Source organism: Lichenostomus cassidix, chromosome 2, assembly GCF_008360975.1.
Source record: "Lichenostomus cassidix isolate B80296 chromosome 2, HeHo_3.0, whole genome shotgun sequence".
Taxonomy (NCBI): Eukaryota; Metazoa; Chordata; class Aves; order Passeriformes; family Meliphagidae; genus Lichenostomus; species Lichenostomus cassidix.
The window spans coordinates 45,039,656-45,066,272 of NC_139482.1; the positions used below are offsets into that span (position 1 = coordinate 45,039,656).

At 42.9% G+C, this 26,617-nt stretch overlaps 1 long non-coding RNA gene across 1 annotated transcript; it reads right to left on the bottom strand.

Moving 5' to 3' along the window:
• Window positions 1-7,544: 7,544 nt before the first annotated feature.
• LOC146441278 (uncharacterized) lies at window positions 7,545-9,782 on the bottom strand. Its single transcript, XR_014850427.1, has 2 exons — window positions 9,533-9,782; window positions 7,545-8,765 (listed from the first exon to the last, which is right to left on the bottom strand). It is a non-coding gene; the product is annotated as an uncharacterized LOC146441278 (long non-coding RNA).
• Between the last annotated feature and the right edge of the window lie 16,835 nt (window positions 9,783-26,617).

A 26,617-nucleotide genomic window follows, 5' to 3' on the forward strand; every position in this document is an offset into this window, starting at 1 on the left:
GCAAAGGATCCCATAGAAACCGTGAGAAATATTAAGAATCATATTAGGACCAATATCCAAGTCGTATATTTCAAAGCTCAAGTCTGTTCACATGTGAGGGCAGATGTTGCCAGTAATCGTGTATTAAAATGGAAGAATATATGTGTCAAGCCTGAAATTAATTAGGATCTGATTCTGCTCTCATTAACAGGCATGAAATTCCCATTGACTAAACAAGACGTTGTACCCTTACAATGGACTTTGGTCCTTAATTTTCACACCATGAAATTGGCACCGACATTTCAAAGGCATTACAGTAGCAGAAAGCTTGACCCTTTGTCTTTGCTACCAAATGTATTTTCAGAGTATGACCAATTCGTAAAGCCTAACATTACACTCCTTATTTAGTGAATGAAGAGCCCTTTGAAGATCAAAAATGCTATTATTATTTCCATATTTTTTGCCAAACCAAAGCTCCCATGCTGAAGCCATCTGTGTCAAATGCAAAGCATTACCTTCAATACTTTATTTCTGAGCAGGCTGTTCCCATGTGCCCCTGTTGTTCTGTTTCCATGTCTGGTTTCAAGATCATTTTGTGAAGATATAGTCAACAAAGTGGCACGACTTCAGGGACAATGAGAGGAGCAGCTGGACAGGAGGGCAAAGCAAGCTCTGATTTGGATTTCATGATCACATTAGGAAGCAGTAACCCTACAGCCATCTCAGGTGTCAGCAGAGATGGAGGATGTACTGGAGGTGAGGAAGTGCATCGGATGGGCAGGCTTGAGGCAAGCAGGGCTGAGGGGAACCAGGGAGCAACCAAAGATGAAAGAAAAAAGGAGCAGCAAGTAAAAATTTCCTCTCAACTGCCTTGTGCTCAGCTCTGTGCCTGTCGGGTGGTGTGTTACAATGTGAGTGGAGCATGGGAAAGCAGATGAATTGCAGATTTGGACCCAGTGGAAACCTCAAGAGCCTCATGCTTTGCAAAGAGAGACAAGACTCCCTTTTGTGGGCTGCTTTGTTGAAAATCCTCCCCTCTGAGCTCCCACAGCTGCCCTGCATGCCCATACAGTCAAAGGGCCATAGCCAGATGGGGGCTGGAAATAATCTAGAGAACAGCAAAGTCTGCAGGAATTTTTCCATTGATTTTAGTGCATTTTTGATCAGACCCTGGGTGAAGCAGAACTTGCATGTCTGATACCAAACTCTTCTGTCTCCAGAGAGAAAGAGAAGGGTTGGGTAGAAAAATGGGAAGTACAGGAAATGAAGCTCTCTTTTTTTTTCTTTTCTGTGAAGCTTCTGCTGTTTCACAAACTAGCAGGTGCAGAGGAAAAGGGAGACAAAAAGGGCCAAATCACTACGTGGAGGAAGAATCTGCAGTGCTGAGATGAGGGAAGTCTGCCCTTTGTGAGACAGTATTTCTGATCTGCAGGCGTACAAAGCCTTCATAATTGCTGGAGTCATTATTTGCAGTAGATGGCAGAGAGACATGACAGGTACTGCAGGACACATAATAAGCTGCAATGAGCAGTGATGTTAATCCAATACCATCAAAGATCAGGCTCATCACAGGAACCCATTTAGAGTCCACAACAGCAGCCCTGATATTGCTAAGGAGTATGTTTCATCTAAGTGCAGACCTCGCTTCAGTCCACGGCTGTACATTTGCTACCTCCTCACCTGTTCCCAGATGCTGCAGCTACAATTTATCCACCCCAGTTTATCCCATCCACAGACCTGTCCCTCTGTTCGTTAGAGCCTGGATTCCTGCATTTTATTTCACTACCTAAACTATCTCCCATAATGAGGAGGCTGCTAACAACCTTACACAGTGTATGAAAAAAATTGACTTATCTTCCAGCCCATCTTCCAAGGCTGCAGGTGCTGTGCACCTCTGGTGCACTTAGGAGCTGTAAACTGAGTTTCAGTTCTCAAATATTTTCTATTTACCACAATTCCCAGCTGGAGCATCAGTGAGCATTCCAGAATACCTCTTCACTTCCACAGCATGCCAGGTAAGGAGAGTATGTTGAGACAGAAGGCAAGACTGAAGCTAGGGATAATTTTTCCTCTAGCAGCCCCTGGACAGCTTTCAGCACAGAAATGACAGCTAGGGACTTATGGCTAGGTTGCTGAGTCCAAGCAGCCAGACACCTTACTAAGGTTGCTTTTGTAGGGTTGGGAGACACAGGAAACAGCTGCCAAAACAGCATGGGAGGATGTGTTTAGTCAGAGCTCTGTGAAACATATTGCTGAATGTTTATTAAATTCAGATTAGACTGTAGAATTTATGGCCACTAAGCCTGATATGAGAGTTCCTGCAGATAGAGACGGGCAAGAACTGAGGCTGAGCTGCATTTGACTTCAGTGGTTACTGTGCCCAATTTTGTGTTGAGCATTTAACCTGCTCTTTATTTTCAGCTCTTGAGTTTTGCACTGTGATCTCTCTGAACTTTGCTCCTTTGATAGTAACCAGAGTGCTCCATGCAAACAAAACAAGAGAATACAGCAGCTACAATTTTTAACCACAGCTGTAGGGGAATCTGCAGGACACAACAAAAGGCACATGTGAATTTACACCAAAGAATTTATTTAGCTGACTGCTTATTTAGAAACTATAACAGCATGACCTAACAGCCCTGGCATTCAGAGATTTGGTAGCAGAGGCCTGGTTTGGGTATACAAATATACCACAGCACTAAAAAACCAAAACAGCACTTGTTTTACTACATTTCTGAATTATAATGCATGTTCCTTCTAAAAAAACAGGGTGGCAAATTCCAGGGTCTGCAATTAGCTTCCCATCTTAGTTTTGTGGCTCTTCCACAAAAATTTAATTTTTTTTTTTTAAATTTTATTGGTTCTTCTCAAGGAAAACTTGTTCAACCAGAGCTCAACTCTGCCTTGTAAACTTGATTAATTTTACAGGAGACTCTTCATATACCCTGTATAGCCAAGGACAGATATGGGGGCATAACTGGAAGGGAACTGAAGCCACAGAGAAAAAGCCAAAAGGGACAGCTGTTTGTACTGGGGAAGCACCAGCCACACCTTGATCTTCAAACACCAGTTCCCTCCTTCTACTGCAAACTGCAACTCCATCTCCTCACCTGTGATTAATGCATTCACACTGCTGAAAACTTGCAGCATGTTGAGTGTCAAGTGGATTTTCAGGACATTTACAACAATGCTTTGTGTTAAAAATAAAGACTTGGATTCTATGATGCTTAACCTTCTGCCAGTCCTCTGCTTAACACTCCTGTACAGCTAAAAAGGAAACTCTTGTGTTTCCAGGCTATATTTGAAGACATTAGCTTGTAACTATGCTAAGCAGGTAATGATTTATAAAAGTTTACATAAACCTATATAAGGTTATAGATTTTTGGCAAGGTACACCCATCTGATCAATCATTTCCACAGCTGCCTGATAGTTTGTGCCCAGCAACAAGCAGCAATGCTTTCTTGGCAACACTGGATGTGCCATGGCCCATGGTCAGAGCACTGTGGCAACCCAAGAGCACTCTGAATTCCTTGTGGATTATTAGCTCCACTTGCACCCAGTCTAAATTAGCTTCCAAAGTTTTCTCTAGGAGCAGTGGAGGGAGACCATGACACCATATGTTTATGTTGAAGCCACTCTACCATACAAGAGGGGACTTGACCACTTATTGTTCCAGATAAGTTTTTTTACTTAAAATTTTAAATTTGTTTTGCAGGGCAAACTTAGGATTTTTTCAACAGGTTTAATCTGTACTGTTTTTACAGCAACATACAAAGATTTCTTTCAAATGTTCCCTAGAATGCTTTTCATCTTTGAATTATTGAAATAAAACTCCACCTTAAATGGTTCTGGATTCCTTGAGCTCAGAGCAGCTAAGCATTTATGCAGTGGTAGCAGTGCCAGTGGCACTGCAATTAAAAGTTGTCTTCAGTCTGTTAGATCATCAGAACAATTATATTCTGCACAGTTTCAGATAAAGGTCCACAATGTGCCCTAATTTCCAAGAAATTATTTGCTTTGTATTGTAAGTATTTCCTTAGGTCAGTATCCAAGTCTTACACAATGGCTTTCCAGGAGCAATGTGTGCATTTAAATCTGTAAGGAGATTTAGCATCCCTCTTCCAATCAGCAATGTCTTGCTGCCTGACCTCTACCATGCCTGTAAATCACGTGTCTCTCCAGAGCTCACGTGTTACCCTGTGAAAGGTGGGAACAATCAGTAGCCACAAGTTAAAATTCAGAGGCCTCAGTCATGTACTCGTATAGTTCATCATCACTCTCAGAGGAGAGGAAGGTATAAACAGCTGATCCCTTACATTTCAGAGTTCAGCGCAACATGCTCCCTAAACCACTTATTGAGAAAGACCTTCTCCACCATCCTCATGAACGGTTGCTCATGAACTCTGGAACAGGTGAGAGCTAGTCTTTTGTATTTTGGGTGCACCTGGAGAACAAAGTGAGCATTGTTACCCTGCAGTGATCAAAACCTACCCATGGTTTCTGAGTCACAGGTAAACAGTGAGACCTAATGATTAAAGCTTAGTCCCCATTCCTCCTGACCCTAACACCTGATAAAATGCTCAAGAAAATAGGATCAGGACTCAGATAAATGATCCACACCATAATCAAGCACTCACCCTTTCTACTCACCCTTTATACTCCAGACCACTCAAGCTCCCAAGGCTTTCAGAAATCCCCAGCCGTGCCACTTCAGCCAGCAGCTCTAAATGAAAGCTTTGCATGCCATCCCACCCTGGTGCTAAGACTACTGCCTGGCAAGCAGAGAAGCTGGCTTAAAACCTGAAAGCCAGTCAGTTGGTTAATAGCCATTTATACTTTTTTTAGCCATTTGCTACTTTGAACATGCTGTCCAGCCTCTGTCAATTAGGAGGCTCCTGCCTCCACTGCCTGAATGGTGAGTGAGGAGTCTCCCTTTCTTCCCCCCAGGCATGGCAAGCTCTGACCCTGGGGAGTTCAGGCCTCCTTCCCTGCCCACCTCCACCACACCACAAGTGCAGTACAATTTTAGTTTTTTCTTCACTAGCCTCCTTTATACAAACCACATCCTGGTGTGGCCTCTGGAGCTGAATGGTGTGGGAGCACAAGCCACATCTCCTGTCAGCCCCACGAAGTGCTGGTGGGAAAGCTCATTGCATGGGGAACAGGTTGAAGCACTCCATCAAAAAAGCAAGAGCAGCAGGAGAGAGGCAGTAAGAGAGAGAGGAAGGAGTGAGGGGGTACAGGTTAAACTTGGCAGTGAATTGCATTTGGAAGTTGCAAGACAAGTCCTCCTATTGTTCAGGTGTTCACACTTGTCCTTAAAACCTCTACTTACTATCTGCATGCACATAAAACACAGCCAAGGCATAGCAAACCTTGCCAGAAAGTGCAGTTTTGGGAAGACAAGAAACATTGGGAAATTAAATTCAAATTTAATTGTTTCAATTTATCCCACAAAGGGAGCTTTTTTTTCCCCCCCAGTGTTGAAACATTACTTTTCAACTTAAAGAGTATTTAATTCCTTTCAGCACTTCTTTCTGAGATGGTATTCTTCATTTGAAAAGCATTCCAAGTTACAAGCAAAAAGGCTAGACACCCCAAAATAAATATTTTCTAAATAAAGTGCTACAGGTCAACCCAAAATTATTTTTCTGGTTTTGTATTTTCCCAGAGAGCCTAACAAAACCTTTGGTATTTGATGCAAGACCCAAATTCTTTTAGACCAGCTGGTGCCCAGACAAGGCCTTTATTTTCCAAGCTCTATTTGCACAGGATGTTTTCACCACCAGATTTGTGCTTAGTGCTATCAGCTCCATTGGATTTATCACATGTAAAGTATTTTATCCTGGAAGAACACAAGAAACCCCATCAATTTTCTGGCTCCCTAACATGTACTGGCTTCACAAGAGCAGTGGGTCACAAGTACTATGGGATGTAGGGAGAGCCAAGAGAAGATTTTGGACAGAATACAGAGCAGTGGAAATAACTGGCATTTTTACATGCTGGGATGCAAAACTGTCAAAGTCTATGGCTGTTTTGTGTCACCAGAAGCAGTGAAGGGTCCACTAGAAGCCTGCTGGACCTTCTGGGGGGGCAAATGTGGCTCTGACTCTGCCATCACCTCAAGACAACCTTCTCCATTCACACCTCCCCGTGTAACACACATGCCACACTTTTCTGCCTCAGTGATGCTGGGTTTTTCTAACTGAGTTTTCAGATATCACATCCATGAGAGGAGAAACGGGGGAGTTAATTGCATTTCTTGAAAAATTAAGGAAGTTCAGCTTATCTCTTTGCCTGCATATGGGGAGCTGTGTGTCCTGGATGAGTGAGCTGACGCGAGATGGTTTCTAGGCAACTTCTGCAAGTCATGTTGGAACAGGAATACGAATTAAAATTAAAAACAAAACCCAAACAAGCCAAACAAAACAAGTAGCAGCTACACCATGCAAAACCAGTTTTGACTGACTCGTAGGGTTCATGTAAGGCTTTTTGTGGGATTAATATTGCTTTACTGCTAAGAACAGAGAACCTGGCACCCCTGTGCCAGCATCTATTGTGAGACACATGATAAGTGTGTTTATGCAGACAACACACATAGCTTGTGTATGATAAGAGGCCTGTCATGCCACGTCATTGTGATGATATTACTTGATTGTTGAAATGCCATCACACAAGTGTTCCAGGAACCCCAGCCTGAGTACATCCAGAAGCTGGGAAACAGTGTCAATAACTCCTGTTCTTTCTTCTTTCCCAAAGAATTTTGCTTTGTATTTATGAATTCACCATACCCCCTTTTTTTTCAAGGAATTGGTGAAGTTTAGGCCAAAAGTAGTGTTCCTGGGAGCTGCTTTTGTTTGTTTCTTTTCTATGTAGTACAGAAATAAGGAGGATGTCTCATCTTCTTATTCTGCAGTATTAGGAATCAATCACTGTACCTTTTAGTCTCAGCCCCCATTTCAGAATTAAGGTGAGCTGATTCCCTTTCCCTCAAAAGTAATTCTTCCCACATCTTCTCCAATTTATTCAACTGCAAAGGTCTCAGACAGAACATAACCTCACCCATGTAAATCCAGAGTTGCACTGTTTTTCCAGTGTCAGAGCAAAATTTAGTCCTCAGCACCACAGCTGAAAATTAATGGTTTCACAGTCTGCACTTTCTGAGCCAGCATAACAAGGAGTTTTGGATGCAGTGTTTACAGCCTCTTCCCTTAAGTCACGGAGGGTAAGGAATGCCTTACAGAGATTTTAATTATCAGGATCCCATTCTGCTCCTGCATTTGCCAGAGTGATTGAAAAGCAACTGCCAAAGTCTGAACTTGGCTGAGACTGGGGAATTTGTGTTGTCAAAAAAGTTGGTAGCTGGTGTTTTGAAAGCTAGAATCTCCACCATTATTTCAAAGCATGTGTTCAGGTTTAAAGGAGAGGGATACCAAAATCAAGTGAAGTGTATAGTAACCAGGCAATCAAAGCAGTTTCATTTACAAATCAACCTTTTTTATCCTCAAAATTTGTATGGCACTGTTTGTCTGACTCTCCACCAAGTAAGTAGGTTATAAGGAGAGATGCTTAGCAGATTTTACTGTTCATATGAAGTCAGAGCAAATCAAAGTTATAGTTAGAAAACAAAACCTGTAAGCCTAATTCAAGCTTTTCTCCCAGCCCTGAAGAAATGATCCCAGCAAAACTTCTGGGATTTCCTCCAAAGCTAGGTTACGTATGGACCCAACAATGACTTTACCAGTAGTGTTTTCTCTTCCCAAGAACCCAGAGCAGCATTCCAGATGCTTCAAATTACTCCACGAGAATCCAGCTCCTGATCCTTCACAGCTCCTGACAGACAGCCTGTGACTGAGCACTCCTGGGTTGCTGATGGAAGTGGATTCACCTCTAGTGACCAGGCTGTGCTGGGTCAACAGCTCTGGTGGTGACATGCTCTGGCTCCATCTCCTCTTGCTGGCAGTGCTAGCCTGCCCTGCCATAGACATCCTGTCCAGCAGGACCCTGCTGGTTGTTTCCATGGCTGCTCCTGTCAGTGCTGGCTGGAGTTGGCACCCCCAAATTTAATCACACTAGCACATCATTCCCATGCATTTGGCCTCAGTATCTGGAGTGAGACAGACTATAATACTGCTGAGTGACCATACACAGATTTACTTTGTTAATCCCTTCCAGATTTCTTCATGCCTGCTTTCTTCAGGGTCCCTGGGACTCACTCAGACCTCCAAGACTCCAGTCTGAGTGGAGCAGAGGCAGAGAGAGGGACTGGCCTCCCTTTTCCTTCAGTCTTCCCATGTGTTCCCAAGCTGACAGCTCTGCTCCCTTCAGTAAATACTGTGGCCTGCTGCCATCTCTGAAAAGTTCACTGCCTGACTTGCCTGCAGACAGAAAGGTGCCTGTATAATAAAAGGAGGAGGAAAAATTAGCAATAAGGTTGTGCTGTGACACAAATTTTAGGCAGAAATTATAGCAGAGTCATCCATGGTGTAATTTGGAGTGGCACAGCCTCTCTGCTGTCAGGCTCTGGCCCTTACAGAGGGATAAGCCCCTAGACCACATGAAGCCACTCACAGTGCTGGGTCTGAAGCACTTGACTTTTTCAGAGGCTCCTCCAATCCTCACTACCTTTTACCAACTGTCGAACAGCCAGAAGATATGCCAAGGGCTATGTTAGGTGAGGCCTTGGATTAGTCAGAGAGGTTGCTTCAGGACAAGGAAGGACAATTTCTCCTCCCAAGGATTCAGGCTACTGCCTCAGTAAGACTTACAAACAGCTCTTGGAAACCTAGAACAGGAAAAACACAAAAACCAGATGTTGCTTATTGTAGTTCTAACTCACAATGAAGGACACCAACTAGGTTTTCCGTGCATTATTATTATTATTACTATTACTATTACTGTTGTTGTTGTTACTGTTATTCTTATAACTACTGCTACTATTAATGCAGAGTGAGAATGCAGGTGGTACACAACATTGCTCACCTGTTAAAGAAGCTAAGTGCTGTTCTGCATTACTTTTTGAGATTTTAGTGTTTTCCAAGGGCACTAGCTTAGTCAAAATGAAAATTTAGTAACAGAGTCAATGGATCTATTGCTGCTCTAGCCTGCACGCTTCCCCTGCTATCTACCCCTACTGCTGGATGAAGGACTGAACCACAAGATCACCCAGCACGAGGGGAATCACTTGGTTATAGAGGTTCCCTTTGCCCATTGTGGCTGCTCTCAGCCATGCCAGCACAAGGGGAAATCAGACATGAGGTAACATTGGAAGATGCTCTTGGGAAAGTTCAAGTGGGAGATTCACATTTTGCAAAACTAAACCACAAACTATGGATGAGTCAAATCCAGATCTGATCATATCTGTATCCCAACAGCCTGCCAGGGAAAGAGGACTCCAAAAAGAGGTTTTAGTTTCCCACTCAAAAAGGTCCTAGTTTACCTCTCCAATGTAAGCAAATACGTGGACAAATATATCAGCAATGACTAGATTTCAGAATCCTTTGGTGATTTTAGGAATTTAAAATTTCAGTCACCCATGAAAGTTTTCCATACCCTCCAAGAAGGTACCCAGAGCATTGTCAGTTCTGTTCCATGAAGGAGGAGTCTGACCCCAAGCATGGTGGTGCTGCATGGTCTCACCGTTTCCAGGATTTCACAGAAGAAGATGGCTGAGGTTCACTTATTAGGTCTATTGGCCACCTGTAAAATTTTCAGGATTCTCTGTTATGATATAAGCAAATGCAATTATATTGCAGATTAGAAACCACCTCGTAGAATTTCAGAGCAAATATCTACTACTCATTCATGCCTTCTTCAGGAATAACGGAGATCAACTTTTTAAGTAATTTCTCTTCTTGATCTTTGCAGTTTGTCTCTTTTAGAGGTCTGAGGACATTGCAAGATACAGGCACATCTGTTTCCTGAATCCAAATTGACAGACAGCTTGCTCTGTCTCAATGCATGTATGAATCTGTGTGCAGTAAAAACACAATTGTGTTATGCATACACACATAGACACAGAATATACTCTTGTTGGTTTAAGATAAAGCCTTAAATCTAAACCACCAGAGGTATCAGGATCTCAATTCTGCAGGCTCACCTTGCATGTAGTTTCAGCATAATTTTACAACATTTCCCATGGTGGATTGCTCTTCATAGCATTTTTCTAAAGGGAAATTGTGAGCAAAGTAGAGTAGACAAGGGCTTGATTAGCTTCTGGAACATGGTGCCAATTTTCAGCAAAGTTAAAATAGGAGGAGAGGAAAGGTGAATCATAGATTCAGTTTATTTGGAAAAGACCTCTAAGATTGAGTCCAGCCATTAACCTAACACTGTCAGGTCCGTCATGTCCCTATCTATGCATCTTTTAAATACCTGCAGGGATGATGACTCAACTACTTCCCTGGGCAGCCTGTTCCAATGCTTCACAACCCTTTCAGTGAAGAAATTTTTCCAAATATCCAATTTAAACATCCTCTGGTGCAACTTAATGTTATTTCCTCTTGTCCTATTGCTTGGTACTTGGGAGAAGAGGCCAACTCCCACCTGACTGCACCCTCCTTTCAGGCTGTTATAGAGAGTGACAAGGTCTCCCCTGAGTCTCCTTTTCTCCAGGTTAAAAAACTCCAGCTCCCTTAGCCTCTCCTCATCAGACTTGTGCTCCAGACCCTTCCCCAGCTTTGCTGCCCTTCCCTGGACATGCTCCAGCCCCTCAATGTCATTCTTGTAGTGAGCGGCCCAAAACTGAACACAGTATTTGAGGTGTGGCCTCACCAGTGCCAGGTACAGGGGGATGATCACTCCCACAAGAAGATGATTTTTCATCATACTTGCTATTGCAGCTTAGTGGTGGAATGCTCAGGTCTGTGCCATAGCACAAGCACTTCAGCACGTGGTACAAGTTAAATGTCATGGTGTGATGGCAATGACTGCCAGCAGTTATCTGATCATCAGAATAAACACAGTTGAGGTGTGAGGACTCTGCCTAAGCCCATAGTGCTCAGTGTACCCTGCTACATCCCAGCAAACAGCATAAAACAGCTCAGTCCGTGTGTAATGCCTGCAACAATTAACTTTTACATGTTAATTACCCATTTTTTCTGTCATCAGTCTGCTTCGTTACAGCCTTTTGCTCTGATTTTCATTGTTCAAGTCTTAGTAAGCCACATACTTCTCTTTTTGTGGATGAGAAGGTAAGCAGCATGTCTTGATCACTTAGAGCGTGCATTAGGTAAGGAGTCCCAGGGGAGATTACTGCTTCGCTACTGCCGTCTCCACTGAGAGATAAAGATGAGCAGAAGTTCAGGCAAAACACAATTTTATGATGTTTTGAGCAACTAAGCCTCAAAAGATCTGCAAAATGCTTCCAGGCAAGATACAGATGGGTGACCACACCGTCACCTCAGAAAGATTCTGAGCTGTTCAGTGTCATTTTCTTTCATATCAAACCAACATGAGAATCCCAAACCATTTTTTTAGGCTGAAGGATGGGGCAGCTAACCAGTATAAAAATATATTGCTTTAAAGTGTTTCATTTTCATTATACAGGGATTTTTCTAGAGGAGTCCCACTGAAATTCACAAAAATCCACTACTCCAGGTTTACACCACTGGGATCAAAATCTGCCCTCCTTCCATAGGGAGGGCTCATTAAGATGTCTAAGATGCAGCAATATAAGGGGCTTTTGTGTTAATAATTCTTTAATATCAGCCTTTTGAAGCCTCCCAGAGACCTAAAAGAAGACCAGAACTGCCTAGATCTGCAACAGGAAGCAAAATTCATGGTCCCATCTTATCTCAAAGTCTGTTGCTTCTGCCTAGTAAAGTGTCTGTGTTCTCATTTAGAGTAAAGGCATCCGCAGGCAAATTGCTCTCTGCTCAGTCTAATGGACCAATTCCAGTTTTCATTTCTGACAACACAGGCTATTTCAGTGTAAGAAATTTCACTCAAAAAGCTCAAGATCCTGAATGGTTTCCTCATTCGGTTTCTTCTTTTGGGGTCCTAGAGTTCAATCTTTGTATGAAAACAGTGTCCCAAGAGGCACAGCAAACTTACAGCAGATGTCAGCAGCTTACCCACACAAGACATTTCAAAATGGAAGGTGCAACACACCAGCATCATCTGATTTCAGCCTGGCTCTGCCATCGGAATTGTGCAGTCAGTTGCCAGAATGGGCCCAAAGTGTAATGGCTTGGTGCAGGACACAAACGAGGAAGAAAAGTGAAGACGGAAAAACATCTACTATGTGGGCTTCTGCTTTTATCATCTGCAAAAGAATGTTCTTTTTCTAACAGCTGTCTTTTGCAAAAGGCTTTTTCTGCAAAGGTATTCTTTAAAAGCTTTTAATGAAGCAGTTTCAGTAGTACAACAGATGACATCAGGAGGAAGTAAAATACTTTTATGTCATTGTTTCTGCCCCCTGCTTCTGTCTCTCTGCTCTGATGACTGACACTACCAGCATGCAGAAGGAGCACCACCATCCTGCACTCAGCAGCACAAACACTGAGCTTTCTGAAACACATGGGCACCGTTGTCTTCCCCTGCAAGAGTGTTATATGTGTAGATATATGCAAAAGGGAAGGGTTTGTTTGTTACTGCTGATTCGGTAAGACAAATGTAACACCAAAGAGAGACCACAACCAAAGCAGACAGGTAGTGCAGGGTGCAGAACCTTGCTGATACCTGTGCAAAATGTCACTGTTTATCCAGGCTGGATGGCTGCTCTTTTGGATGGCACAGAACTCCAATTCTGTGCTTTAAAAGGTGAACTCACTGTGCTCTCTGCATTTCTCTGTTTTCTCACCTTGATTCTGGAGGGAGGGCAGAGCAGTTAGCCACTTTTCCACACCAGTAAGCAAGCTAAAATAAGCAAGCTAAATAAGCAGCAAGTGAAAAGCTGTTCTTTAAAAAGGCACCTGGGATGGGGCTGGGGAGAAAAGAAGGTACCTTAACAGGGTGTTCAAGGGTCTTGCCCTTGACAGATTAAGCAAGGCTAAATTCAAGGGCATACGTTTAAAGGCTAAAATAATTCCAGAGATTAAGACCTAAATTGTTAGCACCTATCACAAGACACTTGCATGACGACCAAATATGAGCAATCGGGAAGTATTCATCACTGGAAAGTAAAGGAAGAGCTACCTCCTTTCCATTGACTGCAGAGGAGGTTCCAGGAGCACTCTCAGCAGAATGTTTGAGGCTGGATGTTGGCAACAGAGGCCATGATTAGTTAACATGTCTGTAGTATTCAGGCTAGAGATTAGACAAGAACTCAATTACAGGCCTTACTGCACCAGTGATGGTGCAGTAGGAATCTAGTTGCTGTGCAGATGTGGAGCCTCTCTCGGATGCTCTGGAATGTGCATGGGGGCTACATGCAGAAGAAGGAGCCGGTCACCTTGAGGAATGGAAATAAGGGAGTGGTAACCAGAAAGTGCTGAAGAAAACCCAGGCAATAGAAAACAGAAAGTTTTGGTAGCCCTCAAACTACGTGGTGAGTCCCAGTCCAGCACCCAGTGCCTGACCTTCATGGGGAAATTCAAGGGCCATTACCTATGTAAGCCTCTTTCGTGGGATATGTTTCAGCTCTATGGATCTGCTTGTATACACTGATGTGGAGGAGAAGACCATGAGTTCATAAAGGCACCCAGTGAACTGCAGAGAATGGTCTTGTCAACACCTGTCCTTCCAAACCCTCACTCCCACAGTGCTTTTTTCAAGTATATTTAAAGATCCCCCTCACATAATTGGCTGTTTCCCTTCCCTCCCTCCTACAGGTTAGGTTAAAAGAGGCAGGAGGTCCTTTTCCATATTGATTTGTTTTCTGACCTTTCAGATACATGCAGAGAAGATCAGCAAAAAGGCACTGGAAAATGAGAAGAACAAAAGCACAGTGCTTGTGCTCTTTCAAAGAAGTAAGACAAACATGAGATTTCGCATTGGGTAGAAAATAAACTGTCTTCCGAGGGAAAGAAAGAAGTTGCTCGTATGGAGAAGGGATTGTGAGGAGTACCACGTTGCACTGCAACACCAGTGGAGCAAGCTATGACAACGGAGAATAAGCCTTCAGAGAGCAGTCATCTTCTCAGAGAGTTGTTTTTTTTAAATTTTAATTTTTTTAAGAAATGTAATTTAAGAAGATAAATCCTCTTTATGAACAGAAAGAAAGTAGATAAATTATTTTTACAATATTTACCCCCTGCTATTAAGCCAGTCTTCACCACAGTGCACAGTGTGTGTGGCACCCTTATGTGTGGATTTGGTTAGACATAAAGCAGACACCCTGATTGCTAAAACTCCCCTGACTTTTTCTCACAGTGGCTTGACCAAATTCTAAGCTGGGCAGCAACTTTTTTTTTTGCTTAATTTCTTCCATTTGTCCAATAACATTTGGTTCTCATCTTCCCTCCCATATCTTGTAGCACTGCTTTGCCTTGCTGTATTCCATGCTAAAAGCAGACATAGCACAGCAATGAACAAAGAAGTTGCTACATAGTCTTTACCATCCTCACAGGGATGTGGCGAGGATTAATTAATCGCTTATTCAGAGATTTCATATCCCAATGTTATAAATAGTACAATCGTAATAAAAATGGATTCTAACATTATTAGAATCAGTTACTAAAATCCCCAGTAAAGACAATACAAGTTTCCTGTTAAAAAAAAATCCAGGCCTGTATTCCAATCTCACCCCTACTGGGAGACACAAAAAAATTAACCCAAGCTAAGTTTTACAGTAAGTAAGTTATATCTCATTAAAGACCTGTATAACATTCTCTTTCATAATTATACTGAAACAAATTAGGATAATTTTAATACTGAAGAGAAGAATTTAAGGAATTCATCCATTTATACGGCATTGATAATCCACTTTCAATTCACATATTTTGTTAATTCAGATGATGTTTTTCTCCACCACTCTGCATAAGCAAATCCTCACTCTGAAGCCACCACCTCCTTTTACAGATACTCATCAGCAGCTTTCCTAAGTTCAGTAACCTCATGGATTTATGAGACTGAGAGCAGCTGATGGTTTCTTCAAATCCTCACACCTCTGGGATTGAGATCTGACCACCAGAGAAATGAAGGAACTGAAGAGGAGGTTCCCATATCCCCTTGCTCAAGATGTTACCCAGGGCTGCTCCAAACTACTCTCCAGAGGCAGTAGCCTTCGAGGTCTGTCAAGCAGTCAAGAACAGACAGGCTGCAGTCCCCCAGTGCCATTGCCTCTCACACCTCACTCATGCACAGTGCTCAGAGGCTCAGAGATATCTCCCTGCAAAATCTACTTCTTCATGCACAACGTCCATCCTAAAGGAATCCTCCATGGAGTATTTGTGTTCATACAGTGGGATGAGATCTAGGACTGAGACTTCTATGCAATTTTTGTACCAAGACTACCTGCCAGGTCTTCAGGACCTCCCTCCAGGCATAATTGCATTGTTTCAGAGAGAAAAATACTCTGTCAAGTTTCCCACCCTCTGAAAGTTGTCACTAATCCACTCCACTATTGCACTGCTACCAGGGAGGTCTGCTGAAAGACTCCAGCAGGCAGACAGAGAGCCCACAAGTGGGAAACTTAAGCGGAGTACCCTGACATGCAAAGAGCCAACACTCAAGTCAAAACAACCCAAACAATCCTTTCCTTTTGCCCCCAGGCACTGAAATTCTCTCTGAGAGTGACATTCTTTTAAAAGAGGAGTAATCAGATATAAATCTTTCCAGTGCTGAAGCTGACGCCTGGGCCCACAATGTGATGCAGGGATGAATTCACCTGTGAAGAGAATGCCTCTGTTCCCTGTGGGCTCCCGTCAGGGTGATGTGCTGTGGATGGCTGCAGCTCCTCTGGCTGAATGGGGAGGCAGTGCCCTAAAGAAGGGAAGCAGCATCACTTTGTGTGCAGTCAAATCTGGCTTGCCACCAGGGACGTGTTTAAGATACAGGGGGTCCTGAGGCTACATGCCACTGATGTATTTTGAAGTTAGGGCAGATCTATTCATTGCTAAGCAAACCTTTACAAATATGTTAGCATACCCTGCATTAGCCATGGGAGGTGTTCAGGAGGCTACAAAAGAGCGTTCATTAGAGGCGCTCAGCGGTGAGGAACTGAAGCACCCGTGCATTCTGCTGAGAGAGGAACAAACACACTGCTCAGAGCAGGTTTCCAGATATGTACACCACTATAAAGTGCTCTTACCACACTGCTGAGTTCTTTTCAGCTTCTTTGTTCTACCTTTACTTGCATTTCCTCCTTCTTTTACTCATTCATAATTCCTAATTGCTCCTCTGTCTTTATCTCACTGTTTTTCCTTTTTCCTTCCCACCTCCAGCTGTGAGGTCATTCTTTTGCCCAGGTCTGAGCAGTTCTAGGAACACAACAGCAGCTACTCTGACACTTCACTTGCTCTATAATTCTCTCTGGCCAGACCTGAACACTTTCAGACACACAGGCCTTGGTACATGTCAACTCAACGCATTTCTTATACTATGTTTACTCGTAGGTCATCTAAGAGCTCTATTTTTCTTCTCCCTAGATAGATAAAGCAGTCCTGTAGGGTGATGCATCCCAATCTCATTGCCCTCTGGAATGGTCTTACACCAGCTGTAGGTATTGCAGCTCTGGTGATGTTCCTGAACCAGGCATCTCAATTAGATTTCTCTTTATTTAAGGGTACTCAGAATAAATTTGGGCTTCACACCCTGCTGCCCTGATGTACCCTTTGTAGTAGACTTGAGGCTGATGCATTTTTTGCTAACTTAGGCTAAGGATAAATATAAAATCCGGATTCACTGAAGCTGTACACATGCAGTATGCACTGGTTTCAGTCTTTCCTAGCCATGGAGAAGCTCAAAGCCACGATCAGCTGCACAAACTATCTATCTATTAATTCATAACCTGCAAATCTTTGAGGATGGGGAACAATTACTGTACAATGCTGCACATGTATTATGCAAGCTCCTGAAGCCACCCAACTGGCAAGACAATGAAAGAACAAACATTTTGCAATAAAGTTCATTTTATTTGTAAGACCAAAGAGTCACATGTGCTCTCCTTTTAGCCTTAAGGACAGCAAGTAAAACTAATGCCCTTTTTTCAGAGCCACTGCCATTAAAAGAGAGGTGAGGGAGAGCATTTTGGAGAGACTATGGTGATGTATCATTTGCCTTTTCTGGATTGTATGGCCTGCCACCTCAAATGTTAATCTAGATATTACCAGAAAAGGGATAAGCACTATAAAAATCTGTTTCTGTAAACTTGATCCACATTCATGATACCACTCTACAAAATCACTGCTGGGTGTGGAGCCCTTTGGTTTGTTATCCTTGGCATAAGAAATAGCCCAAAAACTAAATTAACTTAGATTCTCTGATACAGAGACAAACATGTATATGGCTGCCTTCAGGACAAACTCATGTTTGGGCTAGATGTTAGGATAGTGACATATCTTTCTCTTTCCTTTCCTAGTTTAACAAATAGCTAAAGAGAATTTTGCACAACTCGTACCTGCAGTTTTGCACAATTTGAGGTAGAAGCCTCAAAGTGACTGAAACTGTTGGTACAGCCTGTTTCAAATGTACATACTCATGAGGACAATGCTTGTGAGAGTGGAAAGAGACACTCAGATGAAGCAAACTGCTGCATCCCTCAACATGCAAACGTATGCTGTACCCATCACCCTCCTCATGCACTCTCCTAGAGTGACCTGCCGCTGTTCATAGCCCACTACCATCAAGGTCCAGCATGGAATATCAGAGAAAAGGAATTTGCTCCTTTTTGGAAAAGACAGGCAGCTACAGCCTTCCTTGCCCAGCTTCTCTGAGCTTCTCACGGTGCTGTATTCTCTCTGTGCAAGGGTAAATTTCATCACCCACTTCATTGGTTTGAAAGGGGATGAATTAGATGAATTAGGTAGAAATTAGGCACCAGATGAATAAGGTAGAAATAAAATGTAGGTTCATTGTGGTGGGATGGTTGCTGTAGATACTGACTTTCATGCCTTCTGCAATTGGATATTCTTCTGGGCAGCTGCAGTCACTGGAAGACTGCTCTCCTAAGGCAAGAAAAGAGCATTTCCTGATGAAATGAACTTTGGCTTCTTGCCAGGACAACAGGATCTACTTGATTAGACAGAGGTGTTTTGCCCATAACTTGTAGGACATTACACCTGCTTTGTTGAAAATTGAAGTCCTTTATTTAGGTCTGACCCTTGTTTGACCAAGTCAAAAGTTCCACTGTCTTCAACTAGAAAATGATAAGGGTTCTTAATTTTTTACACATTCAGGAGCACAAAGTTCATTGAATCTCAGTCTGTTACAAAGTATCTAAATAGTGAACCACAATTTGCTCCATTCTCAGCTCCCTGTAGTAATTTGTTTCAGATCTTCAAAGACATTTACCAATTTAAACTTGCTTAGAATCCTTTTCACCTTCCTTTTCAAAGAGTGGAAGTTTTGCAATTTTTTGGGTTGTTTATGAGTAGCAATTGCAGTATTGATTCCTCCCCTTCTATCACACAGGGTGAACATAGACACCTTAATAATTCTTCAAGACTTATTACCTGAAACCACTTCTTAATTTTGTTCTGCAAAATATATATGTGTTTCTCGCTGTTTGTTGGCCTCTGGTCAAAGAAAATAATAAATGAGCACAATGCATTCAAGAGATGAGAGAAGAGAGATCTTTTGTATGGAAAAGTATTAAACTGCTAGCAATTTCAAAACCTTGTTCCTCTTGCTCCAGCCCCTCCAAACCACATCTCCATCCTGCCTTCGGGGATATCATTAGTCCTGGAGGTGGGAAGAAGCCAAACAAATGAGAGCTGCTGAACTTCAGCTTCTGCAAACAATCCAAGGACAACCTGCTCCTTTCCAGACCACTTTCAGGGGGGAAAAATGCCCTTCCATTTTTAAACGTACATTTGGTATTTGCCAAAAGACCACATACAGTCCAGAGCTTTGAAATGACACTGTGCGATTCAAAAGGGTATTTGCTGGCCATGATGATTTATGAAGCTGCACCAGAGCCCTCTTTGAAGAAACGAGGTGAAGCCAAGCGGCTTTGTCAGGGAGGGGAATGCTCTGCTGAGTTATCCCAGCCTGTGTGAATGAGTGCTGCTGGCTGCCAGGGTGGAGTCTCTCATCCCCTGGATGTTCAGAGGTGTTCCATGGACACTAAAGGCAGAGCAGATGGGAGGGTGCATCCTGCACTGCGCTCACTCAGGAGCAGAGCAGGTACATGCATCCTAACCACATTCTCAAGAGGCTGACAGCTACAAGAAAATAGAATCCTTAGGTTTCCTTCAGGAATTCTGGGAAAAAATACACACCCCCAGCAAGGTCTTAAACACTGAACACAAACACTGCAGTGTAGGCAGCAGAGATCCCCTTCAGAAATCCAAAATACAGCCCAGGACTGAGAGCCTGTACAAAAATACCCCCACTTACCTGGATGGAGAAAAAGCACAGGGAGAGCCTCTGAGGTTGCGGCTCAGAGAGGGGAAGCTGTGCTGAGGAAAGAGCCTTCCCCCAGGCATTCTAATGACATCCTCAGGTCTCTGTACCTCACTGAAGAACAACCCAGACGTGTTTTCAGAAGACATCAGACTTCAAAAGTACCCACTGGCTTCTGTAAAACAGAAACTCTAGCCTTGAGCAGCTCCCTGCATGACGCCAAGCACCTGCTGTTGGTGTAGACCCTGCCTGGATGTTACCAACCAGGCAAAAAGGGACATCTTAAAGCCTATCCCCCTTCTTAAACAAAAAACCATTTGAAAATCTGGATTCTGGCTCCAAAAGATCCACTGCCCAATCTCTGCATTTTAATAACATGGTATAACAGAGCCATTATGCATTTTGAGAAGCTGGGGTTTTTTTTCAAGCAAATATTCCCTCCCTAATACCTTATGCAAGCAGACTTTAATGCTGATTCTGTATAGCACCTGTAGGCCATCTGGAAGATAAACAGCTACACAAATATAAGCAGCCTACCTCAAAGTTATGGCAATGAGAGATAATGATCCTGGCTGCAAAGGCAGAGGCTGAGTTCTATTCTCAACACCATGTTTTTAAAATTTTCTCTCAGATATAAATCTTCTTCCAGCCCTGTCATGCCAAGCTCAGCCTCTTTCTCCTCATGTTTACACAGGTGTAAACCCAGGAATATATTCATTACAGTTGGCAATGGGAATTTTCCTCCTTTCTCAAACAGTGGAGTGGCATTTTACCAACTCGATGGCAGGGTCACTTAGTTAGCTGGCAAAAAAATAAAAGGTACCCTCAGAACAATGTGAGATTGTGCTTTGGCCCACACACCTTCCAGCATTAAATGCCACTGCAGAAGGAAGCAGCAGCACACAGCCAGATGGTCCCCAAATCAGCACATTAATGTAGTGCCAGGGCAAACAGCTGGAGCATGCCCAGCCCTCTCACTCACCCCCTCCCTGATTCCTACAGCTTGTACCCGACCACAAAAACACCAGGCACTGCCTACACATGAGGCAACAAAGCCTTAAGGGAGGTGAAGTGCACAGTGGAAAAAAATGAAGTGATGACTAAAAGAGGCACCAGGGACTCCAGGGATGTGGGTGCTTGTGACAGCAGACAGTTCAGCCTCCAGTTTTGCATGCCTTCCCACAAAACAGAGGTGGTAGGAGGCTCAGTAATCCTACAACTTTTCTTTTGTAATTAAATCATGCTGCACCGTGAGCTTTTGCTATAACAGGTGTGGATGAGTTGCCATGCACGATGATCTGCTCAGAAGTCACCTCAGCATGAAAAATGACTGGAAAAAATACATCTAGAGTTCATCTTCATGTGAACATTTTTTCTCTCCATCCTCTTATATCTCCTCCACCCTTTTCTATCCCTTCTCTCTCCTTAATGCCAACCCAGCCCGTAAAAGGCTGATCTGGATCTTTGACTTCTGGTTCCTGTGCTGTATGTTTTATGTTGACATCCCCAAGTGACAGCAGCAAGAGGGAAAAAGCAGATGACTTCTTCAGATTTTTGGGGGTTTTAAAACAGATGTTGAACCATCTATGGATGGGATTATATGCTCTTTCTTCCGGTCCAAAGGACCTTTTAAAAGCAAGAAGTAGCTGAAGGAGAGGAAAGACTTCTATTTAAATGAAGCAAAGTTTTAAACAAGGATGGTTTCCCAAGGAAACAAGATTTGCAGACCAGTTCCGCAAACTTCTGGACTGGTTAGTCAGGCTCAGCCAGGTTTGCCAAATGGGCAGACACCTCATATTCTTGTGAGCTTTGAGGTAGCCATCAGAGGAGAAAAGCCCCAAGTTAGGTCATCCACTGTGCTGATAACTATGAGTGCTGTCACTACTTTTCCAGTCTCCCCATCCAAGAGATGTGAGTGGGAAGGAAGAGCAAGGAAGCAGCCATGAGCAGTGTGGTTCCAAGGAGGAGTGAGAGGTGCAGTTAGGAATTTGAGGATGCTGCAGTGAGGCTTTAGCAGGCTTTGGGGAAATTTGCTACAGCTCCAATAGCCAGCTGGAGAGCCCTGGGCCTGATTCTGTCTGTTGGGAGGCCAGAAAGCCTAGTGCTTGTGCTTCTTTTTCAGATAGTAATAGAAAAACCAGTAAGTGCTGGTAGGACTGTCACTAGGCTGCTACAAAGGCCAGGGATGGCCCTCAGTCTCATGAAATCTATTCCAATGGGAGCAAGTAAGACTCTCTCACTATTCATATTGCAATGCAAAAGTCTTTCTAAGCTGCTCATCCCATCTTTATTTATAAAACAGGGAAAAAACAAGTGTAGGGTTGAGGACTGGCATGAGGACAAGAAGGGGAAGACCCAAGACTATGATAGTTTTGTGTATCCTGATTACAATGGAAGCCTAGGGTCACTGTTGTAAAAATTTGGGATGGGGAAAACCTTCTTCAGGTGGGCAAGTCCCTCTAACCTCTTTTCATTTGAACCTGTCATCCAAAAAGAAATTATACACCACCAAGCAGGTATTTCATCAGAGATCCCAAATTCACTCAAAGCCCTGCACCTTAAATACAGAGAAGTGCTCTCCTGTGTCCATCACCAGCCAGTTCCTCACTAGGACCAAAATGAGTGACCACTTCTGAACATGACTCCTGTATCCCTGGCTTTAACAGCACTTTAATAACACCTTTGCACCAGTCACGAAGACACACTGTGACCTTGAAGCCAGGGCTCTTCCAAACCTGGGCCTACCACAAAGGATCCCAGGGGAGTGAACTGTGGGACCTCTCCAACATTCCTTGCCTCTCTGCTGCACTGGAGATGATGTGCAACACACCGAGTTTGATGTGAGATCTCACACTCTGAGAGCTCAACAGACACAACCCCAGAGAGACACTTCCATTGGAAAACACAAGGAGGGGGATAAGCATGCCACAGATCCTCCTTTTTTCTTTCCCCCAATGCCTTTCCATCCTCTGTACATGGCACATACAGCTAATCATGATTTCGTCCTTTGATAGCCAGTAAGTGATTTGCATTCTTTCGGTAATTATCCCATCACCTGCACAAAGCAGATAATTCTGTGGGCCTGCTGGTGCCGTTCAGCAGCTACATCCCCAGGTTATAAAGTGAAGTGCTGAGTGGAAAATTTTAATGACTAGGGGCTGGTAAAACCTTAAATTGATGGCAATATATGGTGAAGTCTCTTAAATAGTGTGAAATGCCCTTTTGGCTGGAAAGGGCTGGATGAAACTGTGGTTGATAAGTCGTTAAATTACATCCCATGGCTGGCTGCTTGTCTTGGGAAGGAACTGAATGATAAGTGCGCAAATTATCATTACTGCACAGAGCGAAACTATTTCCAGCAGAGATGATTTGATAAAAGAGAAGTTATTTATCATGATTAAAACTGGTACCTTTGTACTTCTACACATTGAACAGATCCTGAACTGGCAATCATCTTCCTAAAAGGTACCTGAGCCTGATTTAAAGGGTTTTATGACTGTTTTAATGGATGAATTTTTCTCTCATGGAGAAAGAAGACTTTAACGTCTAAATTGTTATGTTTCTCAGAATTATTTCCCCTTTCATTGCAAGCAGCTTGATTCCATCCTTTTTTTTCCACACACTTTTGTCATATTTCACTTTTCCTAAAAAAACTCCAAAGAAATGCTCTTTCAGAAATAAGCAGTAAACAGACTGCTACACACAATGGAGAGCAGGAGAGCTTTGACCTCTACACCTTCATTTTGAGCCATGCAGAGACTGAAAAGACTTAAATTTGTTTTCATTTGTTGGCTGCTCAGTGGAGGGGATTAGGTGGTAAAGTCAGTTTTGGTGCAAGAGATAGAGTGACCTCAGTTAGTTCCAGCTACCACAGCTGGCAGATAACCACTAGCCACCATCCAGCAGTGGCTTTTTTAACCTCTCAGGAGATAACTCAAATGGACTTGATATGAGCTCCTATGAGCTATCATATAAAATACAAGCTTCCCATGCAGCTCTACAGGGTACCACAGCTATGCTGGGCAAGGTGAAGCAGGGAGCATTCAGTGGGTTCAGTGTATAAATGAAGGGTGCTATTTCCCAGTACCATCATTGCAGGATATTTTAGCTCAGGTCAGTTAAATGAAAGTTAGGTGGGACTATCTATGGAGTACAAGGACTGCCAACAGAAGGTGGTGAGATCCATCTCTAACAACATTATACATACATTATTGTATGGGGAAGAGCCCAATCATTTTGCCAAACCATTCCCTTTCGCATCCCTGAGGCCACAATGGGCTTGACCCTATTTTCTTCCTTGCAGGATAATGTTAATCTGATAGTCCACCAAGGCAGCTAAACATGGCTCAGGCAGGAGACAAGAGTAAATGCTATCCTTCAGTGGAATTGCCAAATGTGCACAGAGTATGTGCAATCTAGTTTGCTGGCCTTAAACCTCTTTCCAGTATTTCCTAAAGTCTTCTGAGGAACACATCATTGTTGATATTTTGACATTAACTTAGAAGTTTGCTGTCTCATATTAGTTCAGCAGTAGCTGGTTTAGGCTTGTTTATCAAATAACCTAATCTAACTTCCTGTCTAATATGGGCCAAAGAACAATATGGTTGACACATTTACCCTTCTGCAGTTCAGCCAAGCTCTCCTGTATCTGTCTACAGTTCCCCTTTCAATACAGTCTCAGCCTTGGCCTCAAGTCTTCCAGAGAGATGGTTCAGCATCAGCGTAGGCATCTCAGAAAAAGCACCATTTTAAAAGGGGAAAGAAATACCATCCATAACTCTATCATGATAATGCTGCAGTACTTACAGCACCCTTGCTTTCCAAAGCCCTGCTAGCACATCACCAAAAGGAAAAAAATGTCACTTTGCTCTGACATGATCCCTTCTGGCAAGATCCACACCCAAGGACTTTGAAAAGTTTTCCTCCTCTTGTATTGCAGGAGTTGAAATGCTATAAGAGATTACTCCTTTCAGCAATTCATTCTTTCTTTTCTTTCCTTCTTTCTTTCTTTCTTTCTTTCTTTCTTTCTTTCTTTCTTTCTTTCTTTCTTTCTTTCTTTCTTTCTTTCTTTCTTTCTTTCTTTCTTTCTTTCCTTTCTTTCTTTCTTTCTTTCTTTCTTTCTTTCTTTCTTTCTTTCTTTCTTTCTTTCTTTCTTTCTTTCTTTCTTTCTCGCTCTCTCTCTCTCTCTGTTTGTTCATTTATTTATATTTCAATCCAATTCTATGCCCATGAAGGTTAGACATTCTTTGAGATTTTCTGAGTTCTCAGAATAGGTTAAGTCCCAACAACAGTTTATTCACAGGTACTGTGTTCAACAAGACATGCTTAAAAGAGCTGAAATTAAAGATCAGTTAGAGAACGAAAACATTGTTCTTCAAATCTACATGCTTGCCAGCCAAACAGGTACAGGGCAGCAGCAGGATTTCATAACTAGCATGTCACAGGGCTCCCCTCCCTGCCCTGACAGGAGACAGCATGGAATACTTGTCTTCAGCTGCATCTCAGTATCAAACTCAGCTCTATCACACCTCAGCAGAGTTGTGTCTTCTCAAACCAGGAACAAATTCAGCCAAGACGCTTCAGTGAGAGTAGCACATAGATAGCCCTGAGCAAAATTCAGTCCTGTCAAAATGTCTGTTTTCCATCTCCATTAAAAAATCATGTCCCAGCATATAATCACGCAACTGGCAGAGTGTGGATCTGCTTTAGCATGCAATTCATTAGAGACCACTCCTTCTGTCCTGACTTCTTTTATTTACAGTGAAGACCAGATCTCTCAGCTCACCACTGGCACACCTGGGGCTTGTGCAGGAGCAGGACACCATCACCAAGAGCACTTATCAAAGGATAAAGTGGCAGCCAGGCCCTTGCTGCCCTTACTCACGTCACCAGGAAAAGGTGAAATCCTAAGAGCAGAAATTGCTGTAGGGACATTTGTGGTGACTTTTCCACTTTGCAGAAGCCCAAACACTTTGAGACAAATTACCTTCCATGAGAAAAGTTAAACAAGTGAGAAAATATTTGTGTGCTGTCACAGACTAGATTAAGTCCCCATGTGCAACAAAAATTGCATGTAGTAGTCAATAAAAACAAGTGGAGGAGCTCACCTATTCAGTGTCTCTCAAAAGAGAGTACTTTCAATATTATCTAAATCAGGTTTGGAACAGCACTGCTTACCTACAGCTATGGCCTGGGAAAAAAAAGCCAGGGTCACCCACAAAGCTCTGGGCAGAAGTCAATAACCCAATAACCCAGCTGACCTTTGGTGCTTTGCCTGTGCACCTACTCATCCACCACCACCACCATGATGGATGAGAAGAATAAAAACAAATGGCAAAAGTCAGAAGCTGTTTCAAAACTAATTATCTTCCTCCAATTCACTTAATTAACCAACACTTTATCAGAGTGTAGCTTCCTAACAAAGACAAGAGTCAAGAATATTAAAACAACTCCACCTTTTTAAATTCTAAGAGTAATTGGAAAATTCACCTAGGTCTGGTTGAGCAAAGGACTTCCCGATGTGCTCAGCTTGACGTGCATCTAGAGGACAGGTGCTGGATTAAAGCACATGCCTAAAATAACACACATGTATAACTGTCTTGCTAACTTGGGGTTTTAAAGTTGAAATGGTCCTTTTATAAACTCATAAAGAAGATATGATTCTGGTTTCCAACTGTGACACTAAGTGTAATTGCTGTCAGATACTTATGTATGACGAATATACATGCAGCAGATAACCTAAAACTGTAAACGATACACCATCAGTAGTAGATTCAGTGTTCACGCACTAATACAAATTCCTATGCTTCATTTATGTTTCTGGTCCAATGCGTCTCCATTGTAGTAACTCAGGGCAGTGATGAGAAACAGGCTAATACCCACTCCAATTTCCTAAGACTGCCTTTTCAAGACCCCAGAGCAACAGGGCAATCCTTGGCTGCACTCTGCATTGCTACTTCTGCCCCCATGGGGGATGAAAGTGACTTTGCATTGTCTTAACTCATGGAGATGGAGAACAAGTGCCTTGATCTCTGCCCAGGTGTCTGCAGTACTACCTGCAGTAGAAGGAATGCCACAGAGCCAGAAGCACTGGGCATTCAAGATCATCCCCTAAAATAAATCGCAAAAGAACATATTGATTCAAAACAAGAGTTTGTTTAGCCCAGTAGCCTCTCTCTGACAGTGGTCAAG